The sequence below is a fragment of the Anomaloglossus baeobatrachus genome, chromosome 1 (assembly GCF_048569485.1).
Source record: "Anomaloglossus baeobatrachus isolate aAnoBae1 chromosome 1, aAnoBae1.hap1, whole genome shotgun sequence".
Taxonomy (NCBI): Eukaryota; Metazoa; Chordata; class Amphibia; order Anura; family Aromobatidae; genus Anomaloglossus; species Anomaloglossus baeobatrachus.
The window spans coordinates 761,687,232-761,711,326 of record NC_134353.1 but is presented as its reverse complement, the minus strand read 5'-3'; positions in this window follow the sequence as shown (position 1 = coordinate 761,711,326).

Below are 24,095 nucleotides of genomic sequence, written 5' to 3'. Positions count from 1 at the left end.
CCGCTCGGGTAACTTGTGCTGGACTGGGGTCAAGGGGTGCTGCCTGGGCTTTAGGGGCAGCATCAGGGCCAGGTTGCTTGGGTGGGAGAGAGCGGAGACCGTAACCGTTAACCGTGATAAAGTTTGCAACGTTTAAGAAATGAACCTCCCACTGTGGGATGATGCCATAAATTGTAAATATGTTACCGTTTTCCTATCTTTTCAGAAAAACAAAAGGAAAATAAAACTGGTGTTGGTCGGGCAGCCCGAGGACGGTCTGCGTTTTGCTAAGGGGGAATGTGACGCCCTGGGCAAGCCAGGGGTCACAGGTCACAACATCACATGCACCCCAAATTCCCTGCAGGTACACCTAAGCTACAAAAATCCTTGTTGCCTTCCTCCAGGGGCTGATGTCCACACCTGGGGGTGGGCCAGGCGGTTGGCTCCGCCCACCGAGGAGTTCACAGCCCTGGAGGCGGGAAAACCAGGCAGTTGAAGTCTAGCTGAGGGCTAGAGCAGAGTCAAGTTTAGGAAGTGAAAGTAGAAGGAAGTGAAGTGGTAGTGGAGCAAAGGAGAGGAGCTTGTAAGAGGAGTAAAGAAGTGAAAAGAAACAGTAGTAAAGCCTGAAGCTGGTCCGGGTGTGTGCCCCGGACTGTGACAGCAAGGTCAGCAGACGGCGGTGATAGTCTGCAGGGGGACCGTTTGGAGGTTGCTGGAAGGACCGCGGACGGGTGGTGACCCGGCGGTACCGGAGCAGTATACGAAGAACAGTCAGCACCAGGGCAGGGGCCTTTCGGATCCCGGCAAGGCTAGGAGTCGCCATAATTTGCCAAATCCGTCAGTGAAGGGGACCTCTGTCTCCCAACAACCAAGTCCCGATTGAAGGCAACAGCCCGACCATTGAGGGGAGACACCGCCACCGCCAGGGCACCAGTTTCCCAGGGCCAGTGCCTGCGGGCAAAGTAGGGCTCCTTCGGCCCAGCTTGAAGCCGAGGAGTGGGTAACCGGTGGGGATCCATCGCTACCAAAGAGACTTTCATAGGTGCAGGGAAGAGACCGTCACCGCTAACTGCAGGGAACATCAGCACCGTGAACCATCCGAGGGACCCGTCCAACCAGCCGTTTGTTTACCGAGAACTGTGTCATGTTTACTGGCTGAGTGAGTACCTCCGTGCCGTGCGGCACAGCGCTGCCCCTGCACCCCTGCACCTCCACAGGCCCCATACCCACCTGTCACCATTCCAATCCCATCACCGGGCCCCGGGAGCACCAAGACCCCTACACACGGAGGGGCAAATCAACAACTGGCTGCTCCGTACCATCACTCCCGGGCTCCCCAAACAGAGCAGCGGTGGTGTCCACTCAATCACCACAGCCGTGGGTGGCGTCACGGACAATAAACTATCCCAAAAACACCTAATCCCCTTTTCACTCACGGGCGAGGAGCGCCGCTCGAGTCCCCGGGATCCGGCCCATCGCTCGAGCCACCGAGCAGCAGCGGCAGCCGGACCCGAGCAGCAGTAGGGGGAGCGCGGCGTCCCCTCCTCCGCCCGCGACACATTGATCAATTCAATAGCTAAATTTCTCTTTATTCATATGTTCATGGCAGTAATGCAGATTCCATTTTTCATATTTTCATTCTTACATATAGCTATTGGATTTTTCATGTCAGTATTCACACAGCAGTTTCTGCTTTTCATATATTCCCCTTAAATAGTCACTGGTGTGCATACCTTCTCTCCATATAGTGTAGATTTTTTAGGTTTTTGCACCCAGTTCAGACTCAGAATGGAGTTCCCGACGTTATTTCTTGGTTGCTTCATGAAGCAGGCCGCTCAGGCTGAATAGAGGAGTGCACATCGTGGGCGCAGCTCATCCTCATTGTGATCTCCCTGCTTCTATCAACATCTTTAATTCCTGGATTCTGGTTCCCATAAACTTACAGTATATGGGTACCAGATTCCGGACTGGATCCAGATTTTTTAAGAAAATGAGTAGGGACCCGCGGATACTGTTTTTTTTGCGAGTCCGCTCGGCTCTAGTCAGGGGCAATATGCACCCAGAACCACGAGCAGTTCTGGGTGCATATTGCTAATCCCTGCCTAAACGTCACTGCATCTAGTAGCACAGATAAAAAGATATTTACAAAAAGTATTTCTAAAAATCGTTCCTTATGTGCTAATGAGGAAAAGCGACTAGTCACAAGGGCGTTACTTCCCTTGGCTGGTCAGCCCACGTAGCATGTTAGCACTTCCCTCTGGGAGTACTAACATGCTAATGAATGCGCAGCGACACGCACATACCTCACTCAAGATGGCGGCCGGAGATAGATGAATGCGCACTGGGCATGATCCGGAGCCCCCTGGACTTCCGATCATGCGCACTAAACTGATGCAGGGTGTAAGCTTCCTGGCTTCAGTGAGGTACAGTGCACATGATCGGAAGTCCCAGGGACTCCGGATCATGCCCAGTGTGCATCCATCTGCCTCCGGCCGCCATCAAGAGGGAGGTTTGTGCGTGTCACTTCACATTCATTAGCATGTTAGTACACCCACAGGGGTGTGCTAGTATGCTATGTGGGCTGACCAGCCAAGGGAAGCAATGCCCTTGCGACTAGTCGCGGTCATCATTAGCATATAAGAAACGATCTTTAGAAATACTTTTTCTAAAGATCTCTTTATCTATGCTACTAGATGCAGGGTTAGTTAGGCAGGGATTACTAATATGCACCCAGAACTGCTCGTGGTTCTGGGTGCCTATTGCACCTGACAGGTTCCCTTGAAGTAATTAGATGGCCCTGTCAAACTCTGACAGTGCGATCTAACACGCACCGGCAGGGATCACGCCATTCCCCACCACCATCGGGTGGCCCCGTGATGCGATCATGAGGCATCGATCTGTTGTCATGACAGCTGGGAATCAGCTAATGACCCCTATTGCTGTCATGACGAAGTTCCTGTGAAAGCGGGCAGAGCGCTGGCATTCACAGAAGATCAGTATTTCTGTTGTTCAGAGGGATACTGAAGCATGGCTCTGTGCAGCACAAGTGCTTGAACAGTGCAGACTTCAAGTCCCCTAAGACAACTATGGAAATAAAAAGTAAAAAAATGTAAAAACATTAAAATATGTAAAAAATAAAACACAAAAGTTCAAATCACCCCTCTTTTGCCCCATTGAAATAAAACCCGAAAAGAAAATACACACATTTGGTATTGCCGCCTTCCGATCTATGAAAATATAAATTTAATTAATCGATCAATAAACTGCATAACGGAAAAAATTAAAAACACTAGAATTAAGTTTTGTTGATCACTGCAATATTGTAACAAAATACAATAACAGGCAATCAAAACATTGCATCCACCCAAAAAGGTATAAATAAAAACATTACCTCAGGATGCAAAAAGAAATCTGTCATTGAGCCCAAGATCACGAAAAATGTTTGACAAATTTCTGAATTTTTTCACCACTAAAATAATAATTAAAAAAAAAAACTATACATGTTTGGTATCTATGAACTTGTACAGACCTTGAAAATCATACTACTAGGTCAGTTTAACTTATAGTGGACATGGTAAATAAAATAAAAAAAAAATTGTGGAATTGCATTTTTTTGCAATTTCACGGCACTTGGATTTTTCCCCCATTTTCCAGTATGGGAAAATGAATAATGCCATTCAAAAATACAACTTGTTCTGCAAAAAACAAGCCCACATATGGCTATAGTAATAAAAAAATAATAAAGTTATGGCTCTTGGAAGAAGGGGATATAAAACAAAAAACGGAAAATCGCCAGGGGAAGAAGGGGCAACATTGCAAAGTATGTCTAGGAGAAGCTTTGTATTTTATTTCTCTATCCATACCATAAAAATACTGATGGTAAAAACGGACACACAGATGACAAACTGGTCCAAAACACAGATGGCACTGATACCATTTTTTCACATCTGTGTTTAAACACAGACATATGGAGGATGGCTCTCTAGAATTCAAGCCCTTTGCAACCTTGGACGTATATATCCGACCAAGGTCGTATTTGTGCGCTTAATACGGGCTCACACAGTGAGCTCATAATATTCCCAATACATGTCAGCTTATCCAGGGGTGGGATTCAGCCGGTTCTGTCCGGTTCTGGAGAACCGGTTGTTAAAATAGCAGCCGGTTCCCAGAACCGGCAAGAAACAGCTGCGGCGACCCGGTTCTCTTTATTCATTTGTGCAAGTGTCTCTTTAAGACACTAGCACAAATGAATCCCCGCCCCTTCGCGCTGCACTTCCTGGTTCAGTGGAGCCTGTCGGCTCCCTGACCCGGCGTGCAGTGACGCGCTGCCGCTGCAAAGGTGACGGCAGTGAGGAGGAAGCTCCTCCTCCTGCCGTCTGTTAGCGTCAGCGTGCAGAGAGCCACGGAGGAGGACGGGAGACACAGGAGAGGCTGCCGCTGCAGGTAAGCGCTCAGTCAGCCGAAGATGCAGGGAGAGGGGCCGCATAACATGGCAGGTATATGGGGAGAAGAGCCGGAGAAGAGGGGAACTATATGTGGCTATATGGGGAGAGGGGCCACCTAAGAGGGAGCACTATATGGGGAGAGGGGAGCGCTATATGGGGAGAGGGGCTGCATAAGAGGGGAGCGCTATATGGGGAGAGGGGCCGCATAAGAGGGGAGCGCTATATGGGGAGAGGGGCCACATAAGAGGGGAGCTATATGTGGCTATATGGGGAGAGGGGTCACATAAGAGGGGAGCTATATGTGGCTATATGGGGAGAGGAGGCCATAATAGGATGGTATTTGCATGGAGAAAGGGGCCCTAATGGGATGGGATCTGCAGGGGGAAAGGGGCCATAATAGGATGAGATCTGCAGGGGGAAAGGGGCCATAATAGGATGTGATCTGCAGGGGAAAAGAGGCCATAATGGGATGGGATCTGCAGGAGGCAAGAGACCACATGGGATGGGATCTGTTAGGGGAAAGGAGCCACATGGGATGGGATCTGTATGGGGAAGTTCGCCCATTCCAATTTTAGCAGGGATCCTTTAGTAATAATTTTTAAAAATTATAGAAAAACCGTTTAATACAATAAGAGTGACAGTGACTGGAACAACTGGCGCTGGACAGGAGAGTGAAGGTAAAGGAGGGGAAAAAGGGGAAAGAGATTATACTTTAAATTACTTGTATTTTTTTGTTGCGGAAAGTGCGTGAAAATGGGTGTGGCTAACAAAATGGGTGTGGTTACATAATGGGTGTGGTTTTCAAATGGGCGGGGTTTACAGAGAACCTGTTAAAAATTTGAATCCCACCCCTGAGCTTATCTGATTAACATGTGCAGATAACAGGTGCGGGTGAATCGGAGATCCGCTTGTGCCTGTTAACTACATAGATAGATAGAGAGATAGATTTAACATGCGACAGCGGGCATCACACCATTCTCCGCTGCCATTGTCAGCCCCGTAACACGATCATAGGGTGCAATTGGTTGTCATGACAGCTGATGACCCCTGTCGCTGTCATGACATGCTTCCTGTGAATATGTGTAGAGCGGCGGTATTCACAGGAGAACAACATTTCTGCTGTTCAGAGGGATGCTGAATATTTTTAAAAAATATGAAAAAAAAATTAAAAACCTAAAAGTTCAAATCACCTTTCTTTTCTGAAATCAAAACAATAAAAAACAACACATATTTGGTATTGCTGCATTCAGAATTGTCTGATCTATCAAAATATAAAATTAATCTAATTGGCAAGAAAAAATCCCAAAATAACATTGTTTGGTCGCCAAAATACTGCGTTAAAATGCAATAACAGACGATCAAAACGTTGCGTCTATGCAAACATGGTATAATTGAAAAACCAGCTCAAGACGGAAAAAATAAGCAGTCACTAAGCCCGAGAACCCAAAAAATGAGAATGCTATGCTATGTCCAGCCATCATATCACTCAGGAAGGAAACGTGTTCTGTGCACCAGAGATGAACGTGCTTTGGTCAGATATGTGCATATCAACCCAAGAACAAGAGCAAAAGACCTTGTGAAGATGCTGGTGGAAGCTGGTAAGATTGTGTCATTATCCACAGTGAAGCGAGTACTGTATCTACATGGGCTGATAGGCCACTCTGCCAGGAAGAAGCCATTACACCAAAAGAAACATAAAAAGCCAGATTAATGTTTGCAAATGCACAGAAGAACAAAGATCTTACGTTTCGGAGACATGTCCTGTCATGGTTGCCACCAGGAATATCAGGGCCCCATACTGCCAAGATTTTCGGGCCTCGCTCCAGACTCTGCCTCCACCCCAGCTCTGCCTCTACCCCTCGAACCTTCCATAGGCCCACCACCACTCTTGGATTAGCTCCAATTCTGCAAACAGTTCTCACCAATCAAACATTAACCACTAGTCGTCATTTTGACAGCCCGAAAAAATCTGCATGCATCCTTTTTTCGGGTTATCAAAATGACGAGCCCCGAACACAGCAGAAAATAAGAAAAAAAAACTTTTTTCCTGTTAAAACTTCCCTGGCGGTATAAAGGGGATGGGTCATTATGACTAAATTTAAAAGGTACTAGGGTAGAATAGGGAGGTAATTAATCTATTGTTAGTGTCTATTTGCATTGTATATATTATACACACAGATCTGCTAAATGACCATAGACATACACAGCTCAGCTACATGCCCATACACATACATGGCTCTGCTACATGCCGATAGAAATACACGTCTCTTATGCATGCCCATAGACATACACGGCTCTGATCCATGCCCATACACATACACGGCTCTGCTGCATGCCCATAGACATACACAGCTCTGCTACATACTCATAGACATACACGGCTTTGCTATATACCCAAAGACATACACAGCTCTGCTATGTCCCCATAGACATACACAGCTCTGCTACATGCCCATATACATACACGGCTCAGTTACATGCAAATAGAGGACACACACAGCTCTACTACATGCACGCTACATGCAGCTATAGACACACACAGCACTACTACATGTATACTACATGCACATATACATAAACACAGCTCTACTCCATGCACCTATAGACACACAAAGCTCTACTACATGCACACTACACGCTCCTATAAACACACACACACACCTCTGTTACATGCACACTACACACTCCTGTAGACAAAAACACAGCACGGCTACATGCACACTACACGCTCCTATAGATATACGGAACTCTGCTACATGCACTTATAGACAAACACAGCTCCACTACATACTCCTATAGACAAACACAGCTCTACTACATGCTCCTATAGACACACACAGCTCTACCATATGCTCCTATAGACACGCACAGCTCTACTTCATGCACCTATAGACACACACAGCTCTACTACAGTCTCTGACAGAAGTTCTGTCGCTTATCCATGTTATGTAAATAAAAGCTTATAACCTGACTTTAAATTCATCCATTGGTTTCATAAGTTACTTTTTTGAAAGCTGAAACCCTCCCAAATTTGATTTAGGTTATTAAAATAAAGTTGCTGCAAAGCTGAAATATTGATCATTTTATGAACACGGAAAGGTCAGATTTTGTCAAGACAAAGTTTTGTCGCCCACAGAAAGTAATGTGAAATTCAAACAAATAATTAATAATTATCTCGGCCAAGAAAATTGCCAAACTGCATCATGAGAGTGCCATCACAGTTGGAAGAATATGAAATGAAGTCCGTCCATTCATTAAAAATTCAACAGGTGGACATCCTTTCAAAATATCGGAGTCAACAAGTTGACTCATCACAAGGTCTATCAGTTTTGGCGAGGCAAACACGACAGTGGACATGGCTCGTATGCTTCATAATAGTGAGATCACAGACATCCATGCAATTATTGTGTAATGCATATTACCCAAGTCTGGAAAGGTGGCTTGAAAAGAGTTGAAGAAGCCTCAAATTCAATATCATCATAAGAATCGTTGGCTTGAGTTTATAAAAAAGTACAAAATGTGGACACGGCTCTGGTGGGTGTACATGGGACTGGAAGAAACAAGGGAAAAAGAGGCTCACTGTCATAAGTGTGTTGTGTCTGCAGGTCTTGCGTTTGAGTGGATTTACTTTCATTTGATGCTGAAGGGGTTATGGACTCTTTCCTTTCTGGCTGAGATTACTCATAGCCTTAAGGGGGCTTTACACGCAATGACATCGCTAACGAGATATCGTTGGGGTCACGGAATTCGTGACCCACATCCGGCCTAGTTAGCGACGTCGTTGCGTGTGAAACGTATGATCGACCGCTAACGATCAAAAATACTCACCTTATCATTGATCATTGACACCTCGTTCCTTTTCATAATATCGTTGCTCGTTGTGGACGCAGGTTGTTCGCCGTTCCTGAGGCAGCACACATCACTACGTGTGACACCCCAGGAACGATGAACACCGTACCTGCATCCTCCGGTAATGAGGTGGGCGTGTCTTTCCTTCGGCTGCTCTCCGTCCCTCCGCTTCTATTGGCCGCTTGCCGTGTGACGTCGCTGTGACGCTGCACGAACCGCCCCCTTAGAAAAGAGGCAGTTCGCCGGCCACAGCGACATCGCTAGGTAGGTATGTGTGTTGGGGACTAAGGATATTGTGTGCCACGGGCAGCAATTTGCCCATGATGCACAACCGACGGGGGTGGGTGCTTTCATGAGTGACATTGCTAGCGAGGTTCTGCGTGTAAAGCAGCCTTTAGTCAAAGCTGTGGTATCTTGTCATCAGACCCTTTCGCTACATTTATCCACTCCTGGTGTAACTCCATGCTGGTGATAGAGCTTCTATACTGACCACTTTGTTGGAGAATGGCTCTGGAGAAGCTGAGATGTCATTTATGTTGCAGCTGTGAAGATTCCTGCTGAAGAAACCTAGAAGTGTTATTTGTTGTATCTTTCTCCAACTGTTTTTCTAATCTTCCTTGTGTGGTTTTATTGCAGTAGTGGTACTAGTGTCTCGCTGACCTACTCACTAGTCAGGGTCAGTGAGGGCCTAGGCATGTGATTGTGCATGAGGGAAAGACCTGTTTTCCCGCTAGTGATGGTTAGGTAGCAGACACAGTGTGCACCTGAGCTGTCCCTAGAGCTAGCGAGCTAGGGGTCCTCATGCTAATCCCTGTCCTCAGGATTACCCCTGAAGGTGGAGATGCCTGAGTCCTGTACCTTGCTATGCTCCTGGGTGTGACTTGCCTAATTGTCCCCCTTCCCCTCCATGGGAGTAAAAGGGCACGTGAGCAAGTGGAACGCACAGAAAAAAAAGAATAAGACAAAAGGTATGACAGGGCTCCACGATTTTCTCCAGTTCGAAGCTGCGCTTCTGTTAAAAGAACAGACACATCTTCTTAACAGAAACAAGCTCCTCCACCGTGGTCAGAAATAGAAATGGAGTAAAGCCAGGGGTAGGTAGATATAGCAGAAGATAGAGATGATAACAAGCTGCACCTGAAGCTTAAGAGAATTCTCATCAAGCAGTGAAAGGGTCATAACCCCTTCAGCATGGAAGGAAAAGCACATATACAATACAACAGTCAAGTGAGCTCTGTAGAAGGCCTGTGATCGATTAAACGGTGAGACCTGACCCCAGTTCCTCCAGAGGTGACAACGGGAAGTATCACACTCATGACACCCATATAGGGGCGTTAGGCAGTTTAGGGATCAGTCACAGGTGAGCGTTAGGTGACCCTTTTCCCCGCTCCTATCGCCAGAGCCTTCCTCTTCATCTTCCCTGGTTTTCCCTCTGTGTTGCGCTACACACTGGGCGTTCCCATACCTTGGCATGACACTAATGGATCAACAAATTGAAGGAAGAGTCAAGTTCATTTTAGGGATCCTGATGTTATGAGGTTGTTTCAAAACCAAAGGTGTTGGCTACTTGACAGGATCGATAGTAGTCTCAATGCAGATCTATATGTTAGTATCCTAAAACATGAGTTGCTTTGTACACTTGAGTACTACAGGTTTGAAAAGGATGACAGTGTTCCAGCAGTAAAACAAGCCGAAGCATATGTCGTGATTGGTGATGAAACGGTTCAATGACAATGAAGTAGAGGTGCTGTATTGGGCCCTACAATCACCAAACGCTAACCCAATGGTAGAGTTGAAGATAAAGCTGTATACATGTAAAGCCCAAGTGGGTTCACCATTATGCACCAATATTGGGAACGTGTAGAAGAGACCTGGGATCAGAGTTAAGTCAAGACATGCTTAAATCTAATTGAGAGCATGGCCAGAAGGATGCAGACAGTGTTGAAATCCAAATGTGAATTTACAAAATACTAACAAAATAATAAAACATTTTTTTAGATTTATAGGCGCAAAACAGTAACAATGCAGTGACATGACAAGAATCTGCATAACTAATCATATGCTAAATAGTTGCAAGTCAAGTTTATGTTTGAGATATCCAAGATGATTGTCTATAAAATGAAGGTATATAACAAAGGAGAAAGTCTGGCTGCAACTGCTACTAATCTAGGTGCTTGCGGATAATGTAATAGTCAAAAAGTAGAAAAACCCAAGCACTAAATAAGGAGGGAGAGAGGTATTTGGATGCAAGTGTTTTTATTTACAATCGACAAGCTGCAGAAAGTGAACCCTGACACATAGCAACAACCGACGTTTCGGCCTTTAGACCTTTCTCAAGGCAGTTGCTCATAACAGAGATGCTAAGAAATATGGGCTACAAGGACAGCAACATCGGTTGTTGCTATGTGTCAGGGTTCACTTTCTGCTGCTTGTCGATTGTAAATAAAAACACTTGCATCCAAATACCTCTCTCCCTCCTTATTGAGTGCTCGGGTTTTTCTACTTTATAAAATGAAGGTAGTCTCACAATCAAAGCTGTAGTGGATGGTGAGATATGGAGCCTGAAAGTCAAAAGTTGAAAACATTGTTACTCTTTTGCTGGTCACTGTGTGTGTGTGTAATATATTATTTTTTTATTTTATTTTTTAGTTCCCAAAGAGGCAAAGAGGACATGATCCTGCGATCATCCAGTCGCTTATACTATATACTACAGTACAGTAGTATTGCAGTATATAATGTAAATCCTTGTCTCTTTTGAAGATCAGCATTTGGCTTAGAGTAGGACCAAGGTGGTAGTGTCAAGGAGAAATTCCATAGTTTCAGAAACCTCCTTCATAGCAGCGAATGTCTGCTAAAATCTCTGATTGATAGTTACTGAGTGCCGGCAAAGGAGTTTAGACCAAACAAATATCTGGTTTAAACCCTACTCAGTGAGAGCAGGTGCACAAGAGCAGTGGTTTATTTTTTTACAACCTTTATATAGAGAACAGGAATGGGTTAATGTTTTAGTAAAATTGCTATGTATGCCATTGGCTATATTACAAAATATGCAAAAAGTCTGTGATGTTTATCTATTTTGGAAATTCCTTTCAGCACCTCCTATTTTCCGACTCCATCTCTGGCAATGTCTCTGGCACGTACAGTGCTGGCCAAAAGTATTGGCACCCCTGCAATTCTGTCAGATAATACTCAGTTTCTTCTTGAAAATGATTGCAATCACAAATTCTTTGGTATTATCTTCATTTATTTTGCTTGCAATGAAAAACACAAAAGAGAATGAAACAAAAATCAAATCATTGTTCATTTCACACAAAACTCCAAAAATGGGCCAGACAAAAGTATTGGCATCCTTAGCCTCATACTTGGTTGCACAACCTTTAGCCAAAATAACTGCGAACAACCGCTTCCGGTAACCATCAATGAGTTTCTTACAATCCTCTGCTGAAATTTTAGACCATTCTTCTTTGGCAAACTGCTCCAGGTCCCTGAGATTTGAAGGTACCTTCTCCAAACTGCCATTTTGAGATCTCTCCACAGGTGTTCTATGGGATTCAGGTCTGGACTCATTGCTGGCCACTTTAGTAGTCTCCAGTGCTTTCTATCAAACCATTTTCTAGTGCTTTTTGAAGTGTGGAAGTATGTTTTGGGTCATTGTCCTGCTGGAAGACCCACGACCTCTGAGGGAGACCCAGCTTTCTCACACTGGGCCCTACATTATGCTGCAAAATTTGTTGGTAGTCTTCAGACTTCATATTGCCATGCACACAGTCAAGCAGTCCAGTGCCAGAGGCAGCAAAGCAACCCCAAAACATCAGGGAACCTCCACCATGTTTGACTGTAGGGACCATGTTCTTTTCTTTGAATGCCTCTTTTTTTTTTTTTCTGTAAACTATGTTGATGGCTTTTCCCAAAAAGCTCTACTTTTGTCTCATCTGACCAGAGAACATTCTTCCAAAACGTTTTAGGCTTTCTCAGGTAAGTTTTGGCAAACTCCAGCCTTGCTTTTTTATGTCTCTGGGTAAGAAGTGGGGTCTTCCTGGGTATCCTACCATACAGTCCCTTTTCATTCAGACGCCGACGGATAGTACGGGTTGACACTGTTGTACCCTTGGACTGCAGGGCAGCTTGCAATTGTTTGGATGTTAGTCGAGGTTCTTTATCCGCCATCCGCACAATCTTGCGTTGAAATCTCTCGTCAATTTCCTTCCACATCTAGGGAGGTTAGCCATAGTGCCATGGGCTTTAAACTTCTTGAAGACACTGCGCAGCGTAGACACAGCAACTTTCAGGTCTTTGGAGATGGACTTATAGTCTTGAGATTGCTCATGCTTCCTCACAATTTGGATTCTCAAGTCCTCAGACAGTTCTTTGGTCTTCTTTCTTTTCTCCATGCTCAATGTGGTACACACAAGGACACAGGACAGAGGTTGAGTCAAGTTTAATCCATGTCAACTGGCTGCAAGTGTGATTTAGTTATTGCCAACACCTGTTAGGTGCCACAGGTAAGTTACAGGTGCTGTTAATTACACAAATTAGAGAAGCATCACATGATTTTTCAAACAGTGCCAATACTTTTGTCCACCCCCTTTTTTATGTTTGGTGTGGAATTGTATCCAATTTGGCTTTATGACAATTTTTTTATTTTTTTTTCATTGAAGACAAAATAAATGAAGATAATAATACCAAACAATTTGTGATTGCAATCATTTTCAAGAAGAAACTGAGTATTATCTGACAGAATTGCAGGGGTGCCAATACTTTTGGCCAGCACGGTAACATCTTCAGCCTTGAATCTGGACTTGCGCAAATAGCCAGTCTTTTATCACATCTGCATTCCGCTGCTTTGTATCAGTCTGCAGGTGGTACGCATACTTTTCCTGATATGTAGCAGTAATCCGAAAACAAACTGAAATATATATCAGATATCAGCTGCAGGCTTTAAAACTATGTATATATTGTTATATTGTTGTTATAGATTGTGAGGTTTCTGCTCTCTCAGAGATTATGTGAAATGGCATAAGAATATTAGCCCTGGAGGTCCCCTAAACAGAATCTCATAGGGAGTTAGCCCTGTAGGTTGGCATGGGGTGTTTCTGAGTACAGGGCTATGGGCAATCTCTCAGGCCAGGGAAGGGACAGCTCCTGACTGGCTTTTAGGATTTTATTCTTCAGGGTCCCATTGAGTCTTTTAACTTTGCCACTACACTGGAGATGGTAGGGTGTGTGAAGACCTAAGTTTGCTCCAACTAGGGACCAGAGCTCTCTGGTCACACCTTCTGTAAAGGCAGGGCCTTGATCACTCTCTATAACTTTTGGGACTCCAAAGCGGCAGACTACTTCTCTAAGCAATTTCTTGATGTTGTTTTCGCTGTCATGTTAGAGATGGGGTAGGTCTCGGGCCATGCTGAGAACATATCTGTTATCACCAGTACATACTAATTTTTCTTTTTTCCCGGCCTTGGGTAACTGTATATGGTCAATTTGGATCCTTTACAATGGGTGTACTGGTTTGGCCAGATATTTAGCCGTTGTCTTCACTGATCCTTACACGTCTGACAGATCTGGCAGTCCTGTACAAGTTGGTTAATGATTGAAGATATCCCTAGTGCCAGATAAAGACCTGTGATCACCGAAAGTGTTTGATTTCTTCCTTGGTGGGTAATCCCACTGTTGTGATAACGCATGATACAGGCACCTTGGTAGGTAGACTTTCTTCCCTTTTCTCCAAATCCTGTCTGAGTCTTGCTCTGCACCTTTCTCTTTCCATTGAGTTTTTCTCCTCAGGTAAAGCCTTGTCTTGGAAGATCTTGAATTGGTGTATTCCTCAGACATCTTCTTGTTTATTCTGTTCATCTTTCTTTTGTTATCTTGTCATGACACAGACTCCTGCTTCCTCTTGAATATCACAAATGACTGCTTGTTTGGCTGCTTGATCTGCTAATTGATTCCCTTTAGCTTCTTCTGAGTTTAATTTCCAGTCCGCTTTAGTTTTTATGACTGCCACGGCCGTTGGTAGTTTCAGAGCTGTGATCAATGCTTCATCAGCTTCAGAGTTCTTTATCGGTGCTCCACTGGCTGTTTTGTAGCCTCGTAGTGCCCACAGAGATGCGTATCTGGAATCTGTGTAGATATTGGCTGTTTATTCCTTCCGCCAGTTCGCAGGCCTTGGTGAGGGCCGTCAATTTGGCTTCTTGTGCTGACTTAAGTGGAGGCAATGGTTCCGCAATAATGATATCCGGAGGCGCCACAACAGAGTAACTTGTGTGAAACCGTCCTGTCTCATCTGCGTAGCATGACCCATCCGTAAATAAGGTCAGATCAGCATCTGGCAATGGTGTCTCTGTAGCTGTGGGCAGATAAGTTCAAAGCAATTATGTTCCTGGGTGTCTTGGTCTTCATAGTCAATGTCCATAGGCCTGGAGAGTATATATCCCATATACAGAAATATTCCCCCCTTGAAAGAGGAAGCAGAGTCGATGGATTGAGAATAGTACAGCACTGGGGTGTAATGTTGGAGGGCAGAAGCAAGGCGCACTGCAATCTTGTATGCCTTTGTGAGGAGATATTCTTCTGATGACTTTGTTCGAGGATAGCCTTGAGATCATAAGGGACAAGGATAGTGACAGGGTGACTTAGGATAATATTTTCATATTTTTTTTTCCATTCTGGTTCTCTCTTGGCAGTCTTCTTTACTGGAAATAGAGGGGTATTTACAGGACAGACGTATTGTTTCAGGGCACCGTGTGCAAGGAAAGATTGGATTTGTTCCTCAAGGTATTTCTCTTCATTGGTCTTCAGGGGATATTGAGGTAATCGAGGTATAATGGCTCCTGGTTTTAGATAAATCTGTACAGGTGAAACTGGAAGGTGTCCAATGTGATCTGGGCTTTTTGACCAGAGATCTGAAGGGAATTGATTGAAACAGTATTCCGGTATTGGAGGTGCTGCCGCTGCAACGAAGAGGAGTGGGGCGGCTTCGAGAAGGCAGGCATCTTCTGGTGTCAGAGAATCAGGCATAGACAAATGCATCTCATCTTCATTATATACAATTGAAGCTCTGAGTTTCTGTAGGAGCAAAGATATATCTTTTAAGTCCTGGAGGCATATAACTGATCTGGCTGCGCCTGTGTCGACCAGGAAAGGCAAGGTTTGACCATTAACATCAAGAGATACTGTCGATATGGGGCCTGATTGAGAAGGAGTAATGGTGACAATAATATTTGTAAAAGCATTTGACACAGGCTTGCCGATTATCTATGGACGAGATATTTGTTGTGAATGGTTGCTGTAGTTATTCTGCGGGTGACCACTGTTTCCGGCAGGGGAGTGCTTCCTGCATATGAGTCCTGCAGTTTCTTCTGACATGTCCATAGTTGCCGCATCTGAAACACATAGTATCTTTAAGATTCCTGGGTGGGAGGCATTGCTGGGGCCTGCCTGGATATGGTTGTTGAGCTGAGTATGCTTGAAGAGGAGGGTACATCTGGCGTTGTGTCTGTTGGTCTTGGTTAATAGGAGCATTGTACATAACCGGCGTAGTATCAGAAGTAGATTTGGTGGAAACAAATTTCTTCTGAATGGACTTAGCAATGAGGAGAACCTGTTTAGTGGGGAGCTACGAGTATTCGGGTCTGGTGTCATCAATTTTCGATCTGATAGAGTCCTTAAGTCCTTTGACAAAGGAAGTTATGAAGTGAACACGGAACGGGACAGACATGTCATAGCCTTGATCACCAAAGGAAGTGAATAATCTCATATAGGATTTTTCAGCCGACTCATTGTCTTCTTGGGATGCGTTGGTGATATTGGTGGAGGAGTCCACTAGGTGATCTTTTGCTCATGCTTGGACTTGGCGGCAGAACTCGACTCCAGATCTGAAATCCTCCGTTGAATCCAGAGCGCTCTAGTCAAGAACAGATTGAATGACTGGGTAAAAAAATGTCCGCCTTTGATGCTGGCTAAGTTGGATAGATCCTTCCAAATTGCAGAATAGGTTGTACAGATTAGTCTTCTGGAGAAAGGCATAGGTTGCTTCTCCAGGTATGGTAGCTGAGTGAGTAGGCTATTCATTTGGACTGGGGTAAAGAGGACATACTTGAGTTTTTCTGGTTTAGGGTCCTGAATGGTTTCACCCGTTGGGGCAAGTGGGAGCATAACAGGGGGTGCTGGTAGGCTGGGCAGTAATTCATCCAATGCCCCTGGGGGTGGTGACGTAAAAATACATTCTGGCTGCAGTAAATGACTGAGATAGTTAGGGGTCATAGCCGAAAGACGAATTGCTTCTTTGAAGTATCGTGCGTTGTCAGGACTTGTAGTGACCAGACAGATTTCTTCTGGTGAGGATATGTAACTAATGATTGTATCCACAATAGCTTGTGTGCATTGTTTGACTGGGAGCTGATTGCAGGAATAGGAATGGATTGGAGGAGTTTCTTCCTGGTCAGTTGAAGTACATGGGATATGGTCAACTGTAGATCCTCCACACAGCGCTGGTGTTTGTCTAGGTCACACATTGGTCCGGCTGCATGTATGATCACATTACAAGAAATATTTCCTGGTCCTGAAACAACCAGGTCCGTAAGTTGCATTTTGCCCTCTTTCCTTGTGATGGAGTGACAGTCAGATTGTATTTCTGCCCCCCCTGCTTGTACTATAGCTATGGCTATTCCCACACTATGGCGGAGGGACGAGTTGGCCAAATTGACAATAGAAAAGTGTCTTTGGGTCTCTATGGGCCCTATGTCTACTGCAAGGATAGTATTGGTCCATATTTCAGAAGGCATGATTGGGTCCCAGATATTGGGCACCTCTGAAACTGAGAGGGTGTCCCTCTGATCAGGAATGTCCTCATCTATAGTTAATGAGGAACGGTCAGGAGTGGAGAAGGTCACTATGGCAGGTATCAGTCGACTGCGGGTCTGGGCATCGGGACCTGTTTCCTCGGGAGGGGCAGCTGATGGGCCAGGATCAGGGACAGCCTCACTGGGGTCAATAACCTCACATCTTTTGCAGAAAACATTTTTAAAAGCAGGAGTGTCAAAAATCTTTCCGGGGGGGTAAGTGTGGGAACAGGGATGCTACATGTTTCGGAGGAATGTAGTAACTTACATCAGCTGCCAGTAATGGATATAAGGGAACATGGCTGGGACTGGGTGTACTCGGCACATTGGGTGTACCAAGATGGACGTTTGGGGAGGCGTTTGCCACATGGGTAACTACGGCAGTGAGTGAAGGCAGCTTGACATCAGAGTGTGTGGAAGGTGTGGAAATACAGGGTTGTGTGGGCGAGGGGCAGGCCGTCCAACAAAAAGTAGAACAAAGAAGTGGTAGGGTTTTGCTGGGCACAGTGTGTACAGGTCCAAGAATGTGGACTATTGACGCCATTATAGGGATGTGGTTGTGGCAAAGACTTGTAGTAAGCATAACACATACATTGTATTTCTTACCACGTAATTCCTCCTTCACATATAACATTCTTTTACAATTTCGTAGGCTACTCTATACCAAGCTTGGGCTGTCTCAAGTAATCTTGCTTTTTCAAAGTTCCCTTCTGTTCTTTCAATGCCTTATTCCATTATTCATATTGTAATCTACTGCATTCTGTATTCTGGCATATTGCAAATTAGCATCAACTTTTCATTTTGTCACATTTGCTTTCATGTGTCCTGGGGTTAAACCACCATCGGACATAAAAATGGACTTAAAAACGTCCATTTGTTGGGGAATTTTCCAACTAGCTGTGAATTCTGAGACAGAAACCTAACCCCGTGCCCACTAATGGAGGCACCCGTGTCCACTCAGGGGGACACCCGTGTCCACTCATGGGAACACCCGTAAATCTAGCTCCAAGCTCACTCAGGGGGGCACCCGTGTCCACTCAGGGGGATACCAACCAGGACCTTGATTGGCCTTTTCCCACTACAACAGATAATAGCTAGCCTGACGTCTATAGCAAGGGCGTATACCTTGAATGGGATTTATGACATTTAAGTCTGCCACTACTACCAATCAAGCATACCTGATCTACACAATGAAATTCACACAGAAAAAAAAAAACAGTGTCAGAAAACACAACTAGCTAGACATGTCCCCAAGAACTATTTCAGCAGACAGACACTTACAACCTTTTCGGGTTCTTTAAGGTCGCCCAGGAGGAAGGGAATCCGGGTGTAGAGATAGACTCACGGGACTGACTAGACTTCCAAAGGCTAATGAAAGCTGCCCAAGGAAACAGATAAGAGAAAGATTATAAATCAAAACTCTTACCGCAGTCCGGTTGGAGTTGAGCAGGCTCCGGGTTGGGCAGCCCACAGTCACCACAGGGACGTCCAGTGTCGGTCTTATAAATCTCCGTTCCTTCCTGGAGCGATCCGAGTCACTGGCACCAACTGTCAAGGAGAAATTCCATAGTTTCGGAAATCTCCTTCATAACAGCGAATGTCTGCTAAAATCTCTGATTAATAGTTACTGAGTGCCAGCAAAGGAATTTAGACCAAACAAATATCTGGTCTAAACCCTACTCAGTGAGAGCAGGTGCACAAGAGCAGTGGTTTAGTTTTTTACAATCTTTTTTATAGAGAACAGGAATGGGTTAATCTTTTAGTAAAATTCCTATGTATGCTATTGGCTATATTACAAAATATGCAAAAAGTCTGTGATGTTATTCTTTTTTGGAAATTCCTCTCAGCACCTCCTATTTTCCGACTCCATCTCTGGCACGTAACATCTTCAGCCTTGAATTTGGACTTGCGCAGATAGCTAGTCTTTTATCACATCTGCATTCCGTTAATTTGTATCAGTCAGCAGGTGGTGAGCTTGGGTACACATACTTTTCCTGATGTAGCAATAATCCAAAGACAAACTTAAATATATATCAGACATCAGCTGCAGGCTTTAAAACTCCATCTTGCTCCTCATATAGAAAAGAAAACTTGGTTATAGAAAGGCATATTGTGGTTATATAAAAAACATATATATATATATGTATATATATGTATATATATATATATATATATATATATATATATACACACATACTGTATAAATATATATATATATATTGTACTCTCACAGTAGATAAGCATATAGAAATATATTTTGTATTCTCACAGTAGCAGTGGGGGCCTTTCAACAGGGGCGCTGATGGGAGCCAGTGGGTGCAAGCACCGACTCTCGCTCCGCTTACATGACACTGTCAGAGATTGATAGAGGCATTTGAATGGTTAACAGCTACAGACAGAACTCAGCTTCCGCCATGACTGTGGGAGACATATGTCAGCTATTTAATGTATCGGCATAGATATAGGGTTAAATATACTGTTAGGGCCAGGTGGTCGGGCAGACCCAGGAGGTGGATCCACTGGGCCGAACTCCTTGATGATGGTAAGGGGTCCGGTAGCTGGAGCACTATAGGTAGCAGAACAGTCCGTGCACAAGAGTATATCGGAGAAGTCCCTGGGACCACAGAGTCACTGATGGTAGTTCGGGTGACGGAGCTCAGGTTCGGAAGCCGAGAAGATGTCAGGCGGGGTCCGGAACCTTTGGAGCGAGATGACGGGTCACCGCAGGGATCCGAGATGGTACGGACTGTCAGGATGGCAGATAGGCAGCTTTTGGGATTCGGCGGGACCGGATGGCGAGGCAGGCTCGGCTCTAAAAGAGAGAGAGGTGAGTATCTCACAGAAACACAAGGAGACCTGACTCCTAGCTTGAGAAACACGAAGATCAGGCCCCGCCCCCTTGGACATTAAACCCCTTTATACCCTGTACCTGTGTGCTTCATTTCCTGTCAATGGACGCTGGCCCTTTAAGAAAGGGTCAATGACCGAGCGCGCGCCCTAATGCGCATGCGCGCGGCCCGGGTGCCAGAAGCCAGAGCAGGAAGCTGAGTGGAGGAAGCAGCAGAGCCGGGCTGGGGCTGAGAAGCCGACGGGCGCCGGGAGCGGGGACCAGGACGCCTGGGACACGCCGGCAATGGATGCTGGAGAGCGGGGAGCGGCGGAGACCGGACCGAGGAACCGGGGAGCGAGGCAGGAGAGCCGGGGAGCGTGACAGGTGAGCCGGGAAGCAGCGCAAGGGACCCGGGGAGCGTGACAGTACCCCCCCCCCCCACGCCCCCCTCCCCGCAACCGGGACAGGAAGGCACGGATCAGCGGAGTGCCCACATTCTCCCGGGGTTCCCAGGATCTATCCTCAGGACCATACCCTGCCCAGTCCACCAGGAAGAACTGTCGACCCCGTACGGTCTTCATGGCCACAATATCTCTTACCGCATAGATGTCGTCATCGGCAATAGGAGGAGGAGCCGAACTGGCAGCAGCGGAGAAGGGACCAAGGACAACCGGCTTGAGCAGGGAGACGTGGAAGGAGTTGGGTATCCTCATCGTGGCCGGGAGCTGTAGCTTGTAGGAGACCTCATTGATCTTGTGGAGGACTTTAAACGGCCCGATGTAGCGAGGACCCAGCTTGTAGGATGGTATCTTCAATCGGACGTACTTGGAAGCAAGCCAGACTAGATCTCCAGGAGAGAAACACGGAGGGTCCAGACGTCTCTTGTCTGCGTGTCTCTTCATCCGCAGGGAAGCACGCCCAAGGGACACCTTGACAGAGTCCCAAATGGTTGCAAAGTCACGGGCTACAGCATCAGCAGCAGGGACATCCGAAGAAGGGGATACAGGCAATGGGACGGAGGGCTGAAGTCCGTAAACGACATGGAAGGGAGAGCTGGAGGAGGACTCACTGACGTGGTGGTTATGGGAGAATTCAGCCCATGGAAGAAGCGTGGACCAGTCGTCGTGATGGGCGTTGACGTAGTGACGTAAGAAGGAGGTCAAGATTTGATTGACCCTTTCCACTTGGCCATTAGACTGAGGATGGTAGGCAGAAGAAAAGTCCAGAGTCACTCCCAGATGTTTGCAGAGAGCCCTCCAGAAGCGGGAGGTGAACTGAGTTCCTCTGTCGGACACGATGTGTGATGGAAAGCCATGCAAGCGGAAAATGTGATGTATATAGGCGTCCGCGAGTTCCTGAGCAGAGGGCAGTCCAGCCATAGGGACGAAATGAGCCATTTTAGAGAACCGATCCACCACGACCCATATGACTGTGTGTCCGGAGGACAATGGCAAGTCCGTAATAAAGTCCATCGCAATGTGTTGCCACGGAATTGAGGGTATAGGCAGAGGCAGCAGACGGCCATATGGCAGGTGTTTGGGAGTCTTGTTCCTGGCACAAGAGGAGCAGGCAGAGACAAAAGCAGCGACGTCCGTGCGAAGGGATGGCCACCAGTAATGACGTACAATCGCACTCCATGTTCTCTTCTGACCAGCATGACCGGCTGTTTTCGAGGCATGGCCCCAGTGTAACACTTTTTGCCTGTCAGTCTCAGAGACATAGGTCTTCCCGGGCGGTATCTGGGCCAGGGTGACAGGGGCCACCTGAATGATTTTACTAGGACAGATGATGGGTTGGGATGTCTCCTCCTCCTGCTCCATGGGCATGAAAGACCTGGTAGAAGGCATCAGCGCGTACATTCTTGTCCGCGGGTCGGAATTGGAGCTGGAAATCGAACCTGGCAAAGAACAAGGACCACCTGGCTTGCCGTGGGTTCAGTCGCTGAGCGGACCGTAGGTATTCCAGGTTCTTGTGGTCCGTGTAAATGATCACGGGGTACACTGCTCCCTCCAGAAGGTAGCGCCATTCCTCCAGAGCCAGTTTGACTGCCAATAGCTCTCGGTCACCGATGGTGTAGTTGCGTTCAGGCGCAGAGAAGCTCTTGGAGAAGAAACCGCAAGTCACCATCTTCCCGGAGGAGGACTTCTGCATGAGTACTGCTCCGGCTCCCGAGGAGGAGGCATCCACCTCCAAGGTGAACTGGCGGTTTAACTCCGGACGGTGGAGTACAGGAGAGGAGGCAAATGCCCGCTTCAGAGAGCCAAACGCAGTGTCGGCCGCAGGTGACCAGTCCTTTGGGTTAGCCTCCTTCTTGGTCAAGGCGGAGAGAGGAGCAGTCAGAGCAGAGAAGTGAGGGATGAACTGGCGGTAATAGTTGGCGAATCCCAGAAAGCGTTGGATTGCCTTCAGTCCAGAAGGAGGAGGCCAGTTGAGAATGGAGGAGACCTTCTTTGGATCCATCTGCAGTCCAGAATCGGAGATGATGTAACCCAGGAAGGGGAGAGAAGACTGCTCAAAGACACACTTCTCGTACTTGGCGTACAGACGATTCTCTCTGAGTCTTTGTAGAACCAGCTGCACGTTCTCTCTGTGGGTCTGGAGGTCCGGAGAGAAGACAAGGATATTATCCAGATACACCACCACACAGACGTAGAGAAGGTCCCGGAAAACGTCGTTCACCAATTCTTGAAAGACTGCTGGTGCGTTACACAGGCCGAAGGGCATCACGCAGTATTCATAGTGCCCATCGCGAGTATTGAACGCGGTCTTCCATTCGTCCCCAGAGCGGATGCGGACCAGGTTGTAGGCACCCCGAAGATCCAACTTGGTGAACACACGAGCTCCTCTCAGCCGGTCAAACAATTCGGGGATGAGCGGCAGAGGGTACTTGTTTTTCACGGTGATTTGGTTCAATCCCCGGTAGTCTATACAAGGGCGTAAGTCGCCTTCTTTCTTCTTGACGAAGAAGAAGCCTGCTCCAGCAGGAGAGGAGGATCTCCGAATGAATCCCCTTGCCAGGCTCTCTGTGATGTAAGTAGACATGGCCCTTGATTCGGCGGGAGACAATGGATATATCCGTCCTCGAGGTGGTGTTGTGCCCGGGAGCAGGTCAATGGCACAATCGTAAGGACGATGTGGCGGAAGTACCTCAGATTCCTTTTTGTCAAAGACGTCCGCGAAGGACCAATAGGCCGAGGGCAGTCCCGGTAGGTTCTCTGGCACCGGAGGTCGTCGGATGGGTTGTATGGTCTTCAGACAGTTCTCATGGCATGAAGAGCCCCATCGGGTGATTTCACCAGTGCCCCAGCTGACTGATGGTTCGTGTGTCCGTAACCAGGGAAGTCCCAGCAGGATTTGATGGGACATGTGTGGGAGGACGTAGAGAGCGATGTTCTCGGTGTGCAGGGCACCGATACGCAGTTCCTCCGGCCTGGTGATCCAGGAGATGGTGTCAGAGAGGGGTCTCCCATCCACAGAGGCAATCACTAGGGGTTTGTCGAGTGGAGTAACAGGCAGCTGGTACTTGTCCACCGTGGCCTGCTGGATGAAATTGCCTGCTGCCCCAGAATCGAGGTACGCCTCAGCCGTGAACCGCGTCTCTCCCGTTGTCACTTGCACAGTCCACGTAACCGGGTCTGAGAGAGTCCCAGCACCTAGGGTGGCCTCTCCTACCAACCCTAGGCTTTGGAGTTTCCCGGCCTCTCTGGACAGGAGCGTAGCAGGTGTGTGCCTTCTCCGCAGTAGAAGCAAAGGCCCTTAGCGAGCCGCTCTGCTCGACGCTGTTCTGACTGCCGCACACGGTCGATCTGCATGGGCTCGTGGATGGAGACACCAGATGCCGTTGACTGAAGTACGGAGGGCTTCTGCGGAGGAGAGGAATGCCGTACCGGACGTCTCTCACGGGACACCTCTTTGGATCGCTCCTGAAAGCGAATGTCCACTCGAGTCGCTAGGGTAATCAGGGCGTCCAGGGTGGACGGTACGTCACGACCAGCCAGCTCATCCTTAATTCGACCCGAGAGTCCTTCCCAAAAGGCGGCGGTTAGGGCCTCGTTGTTCCACCCGAGTTCCGAAGCCAAGGTGCGAAAACGGATTACGTATTGACCCACCGTCAGAGTCCCCTGACGTAACCGGAGAAGAGATGAAGCAGAC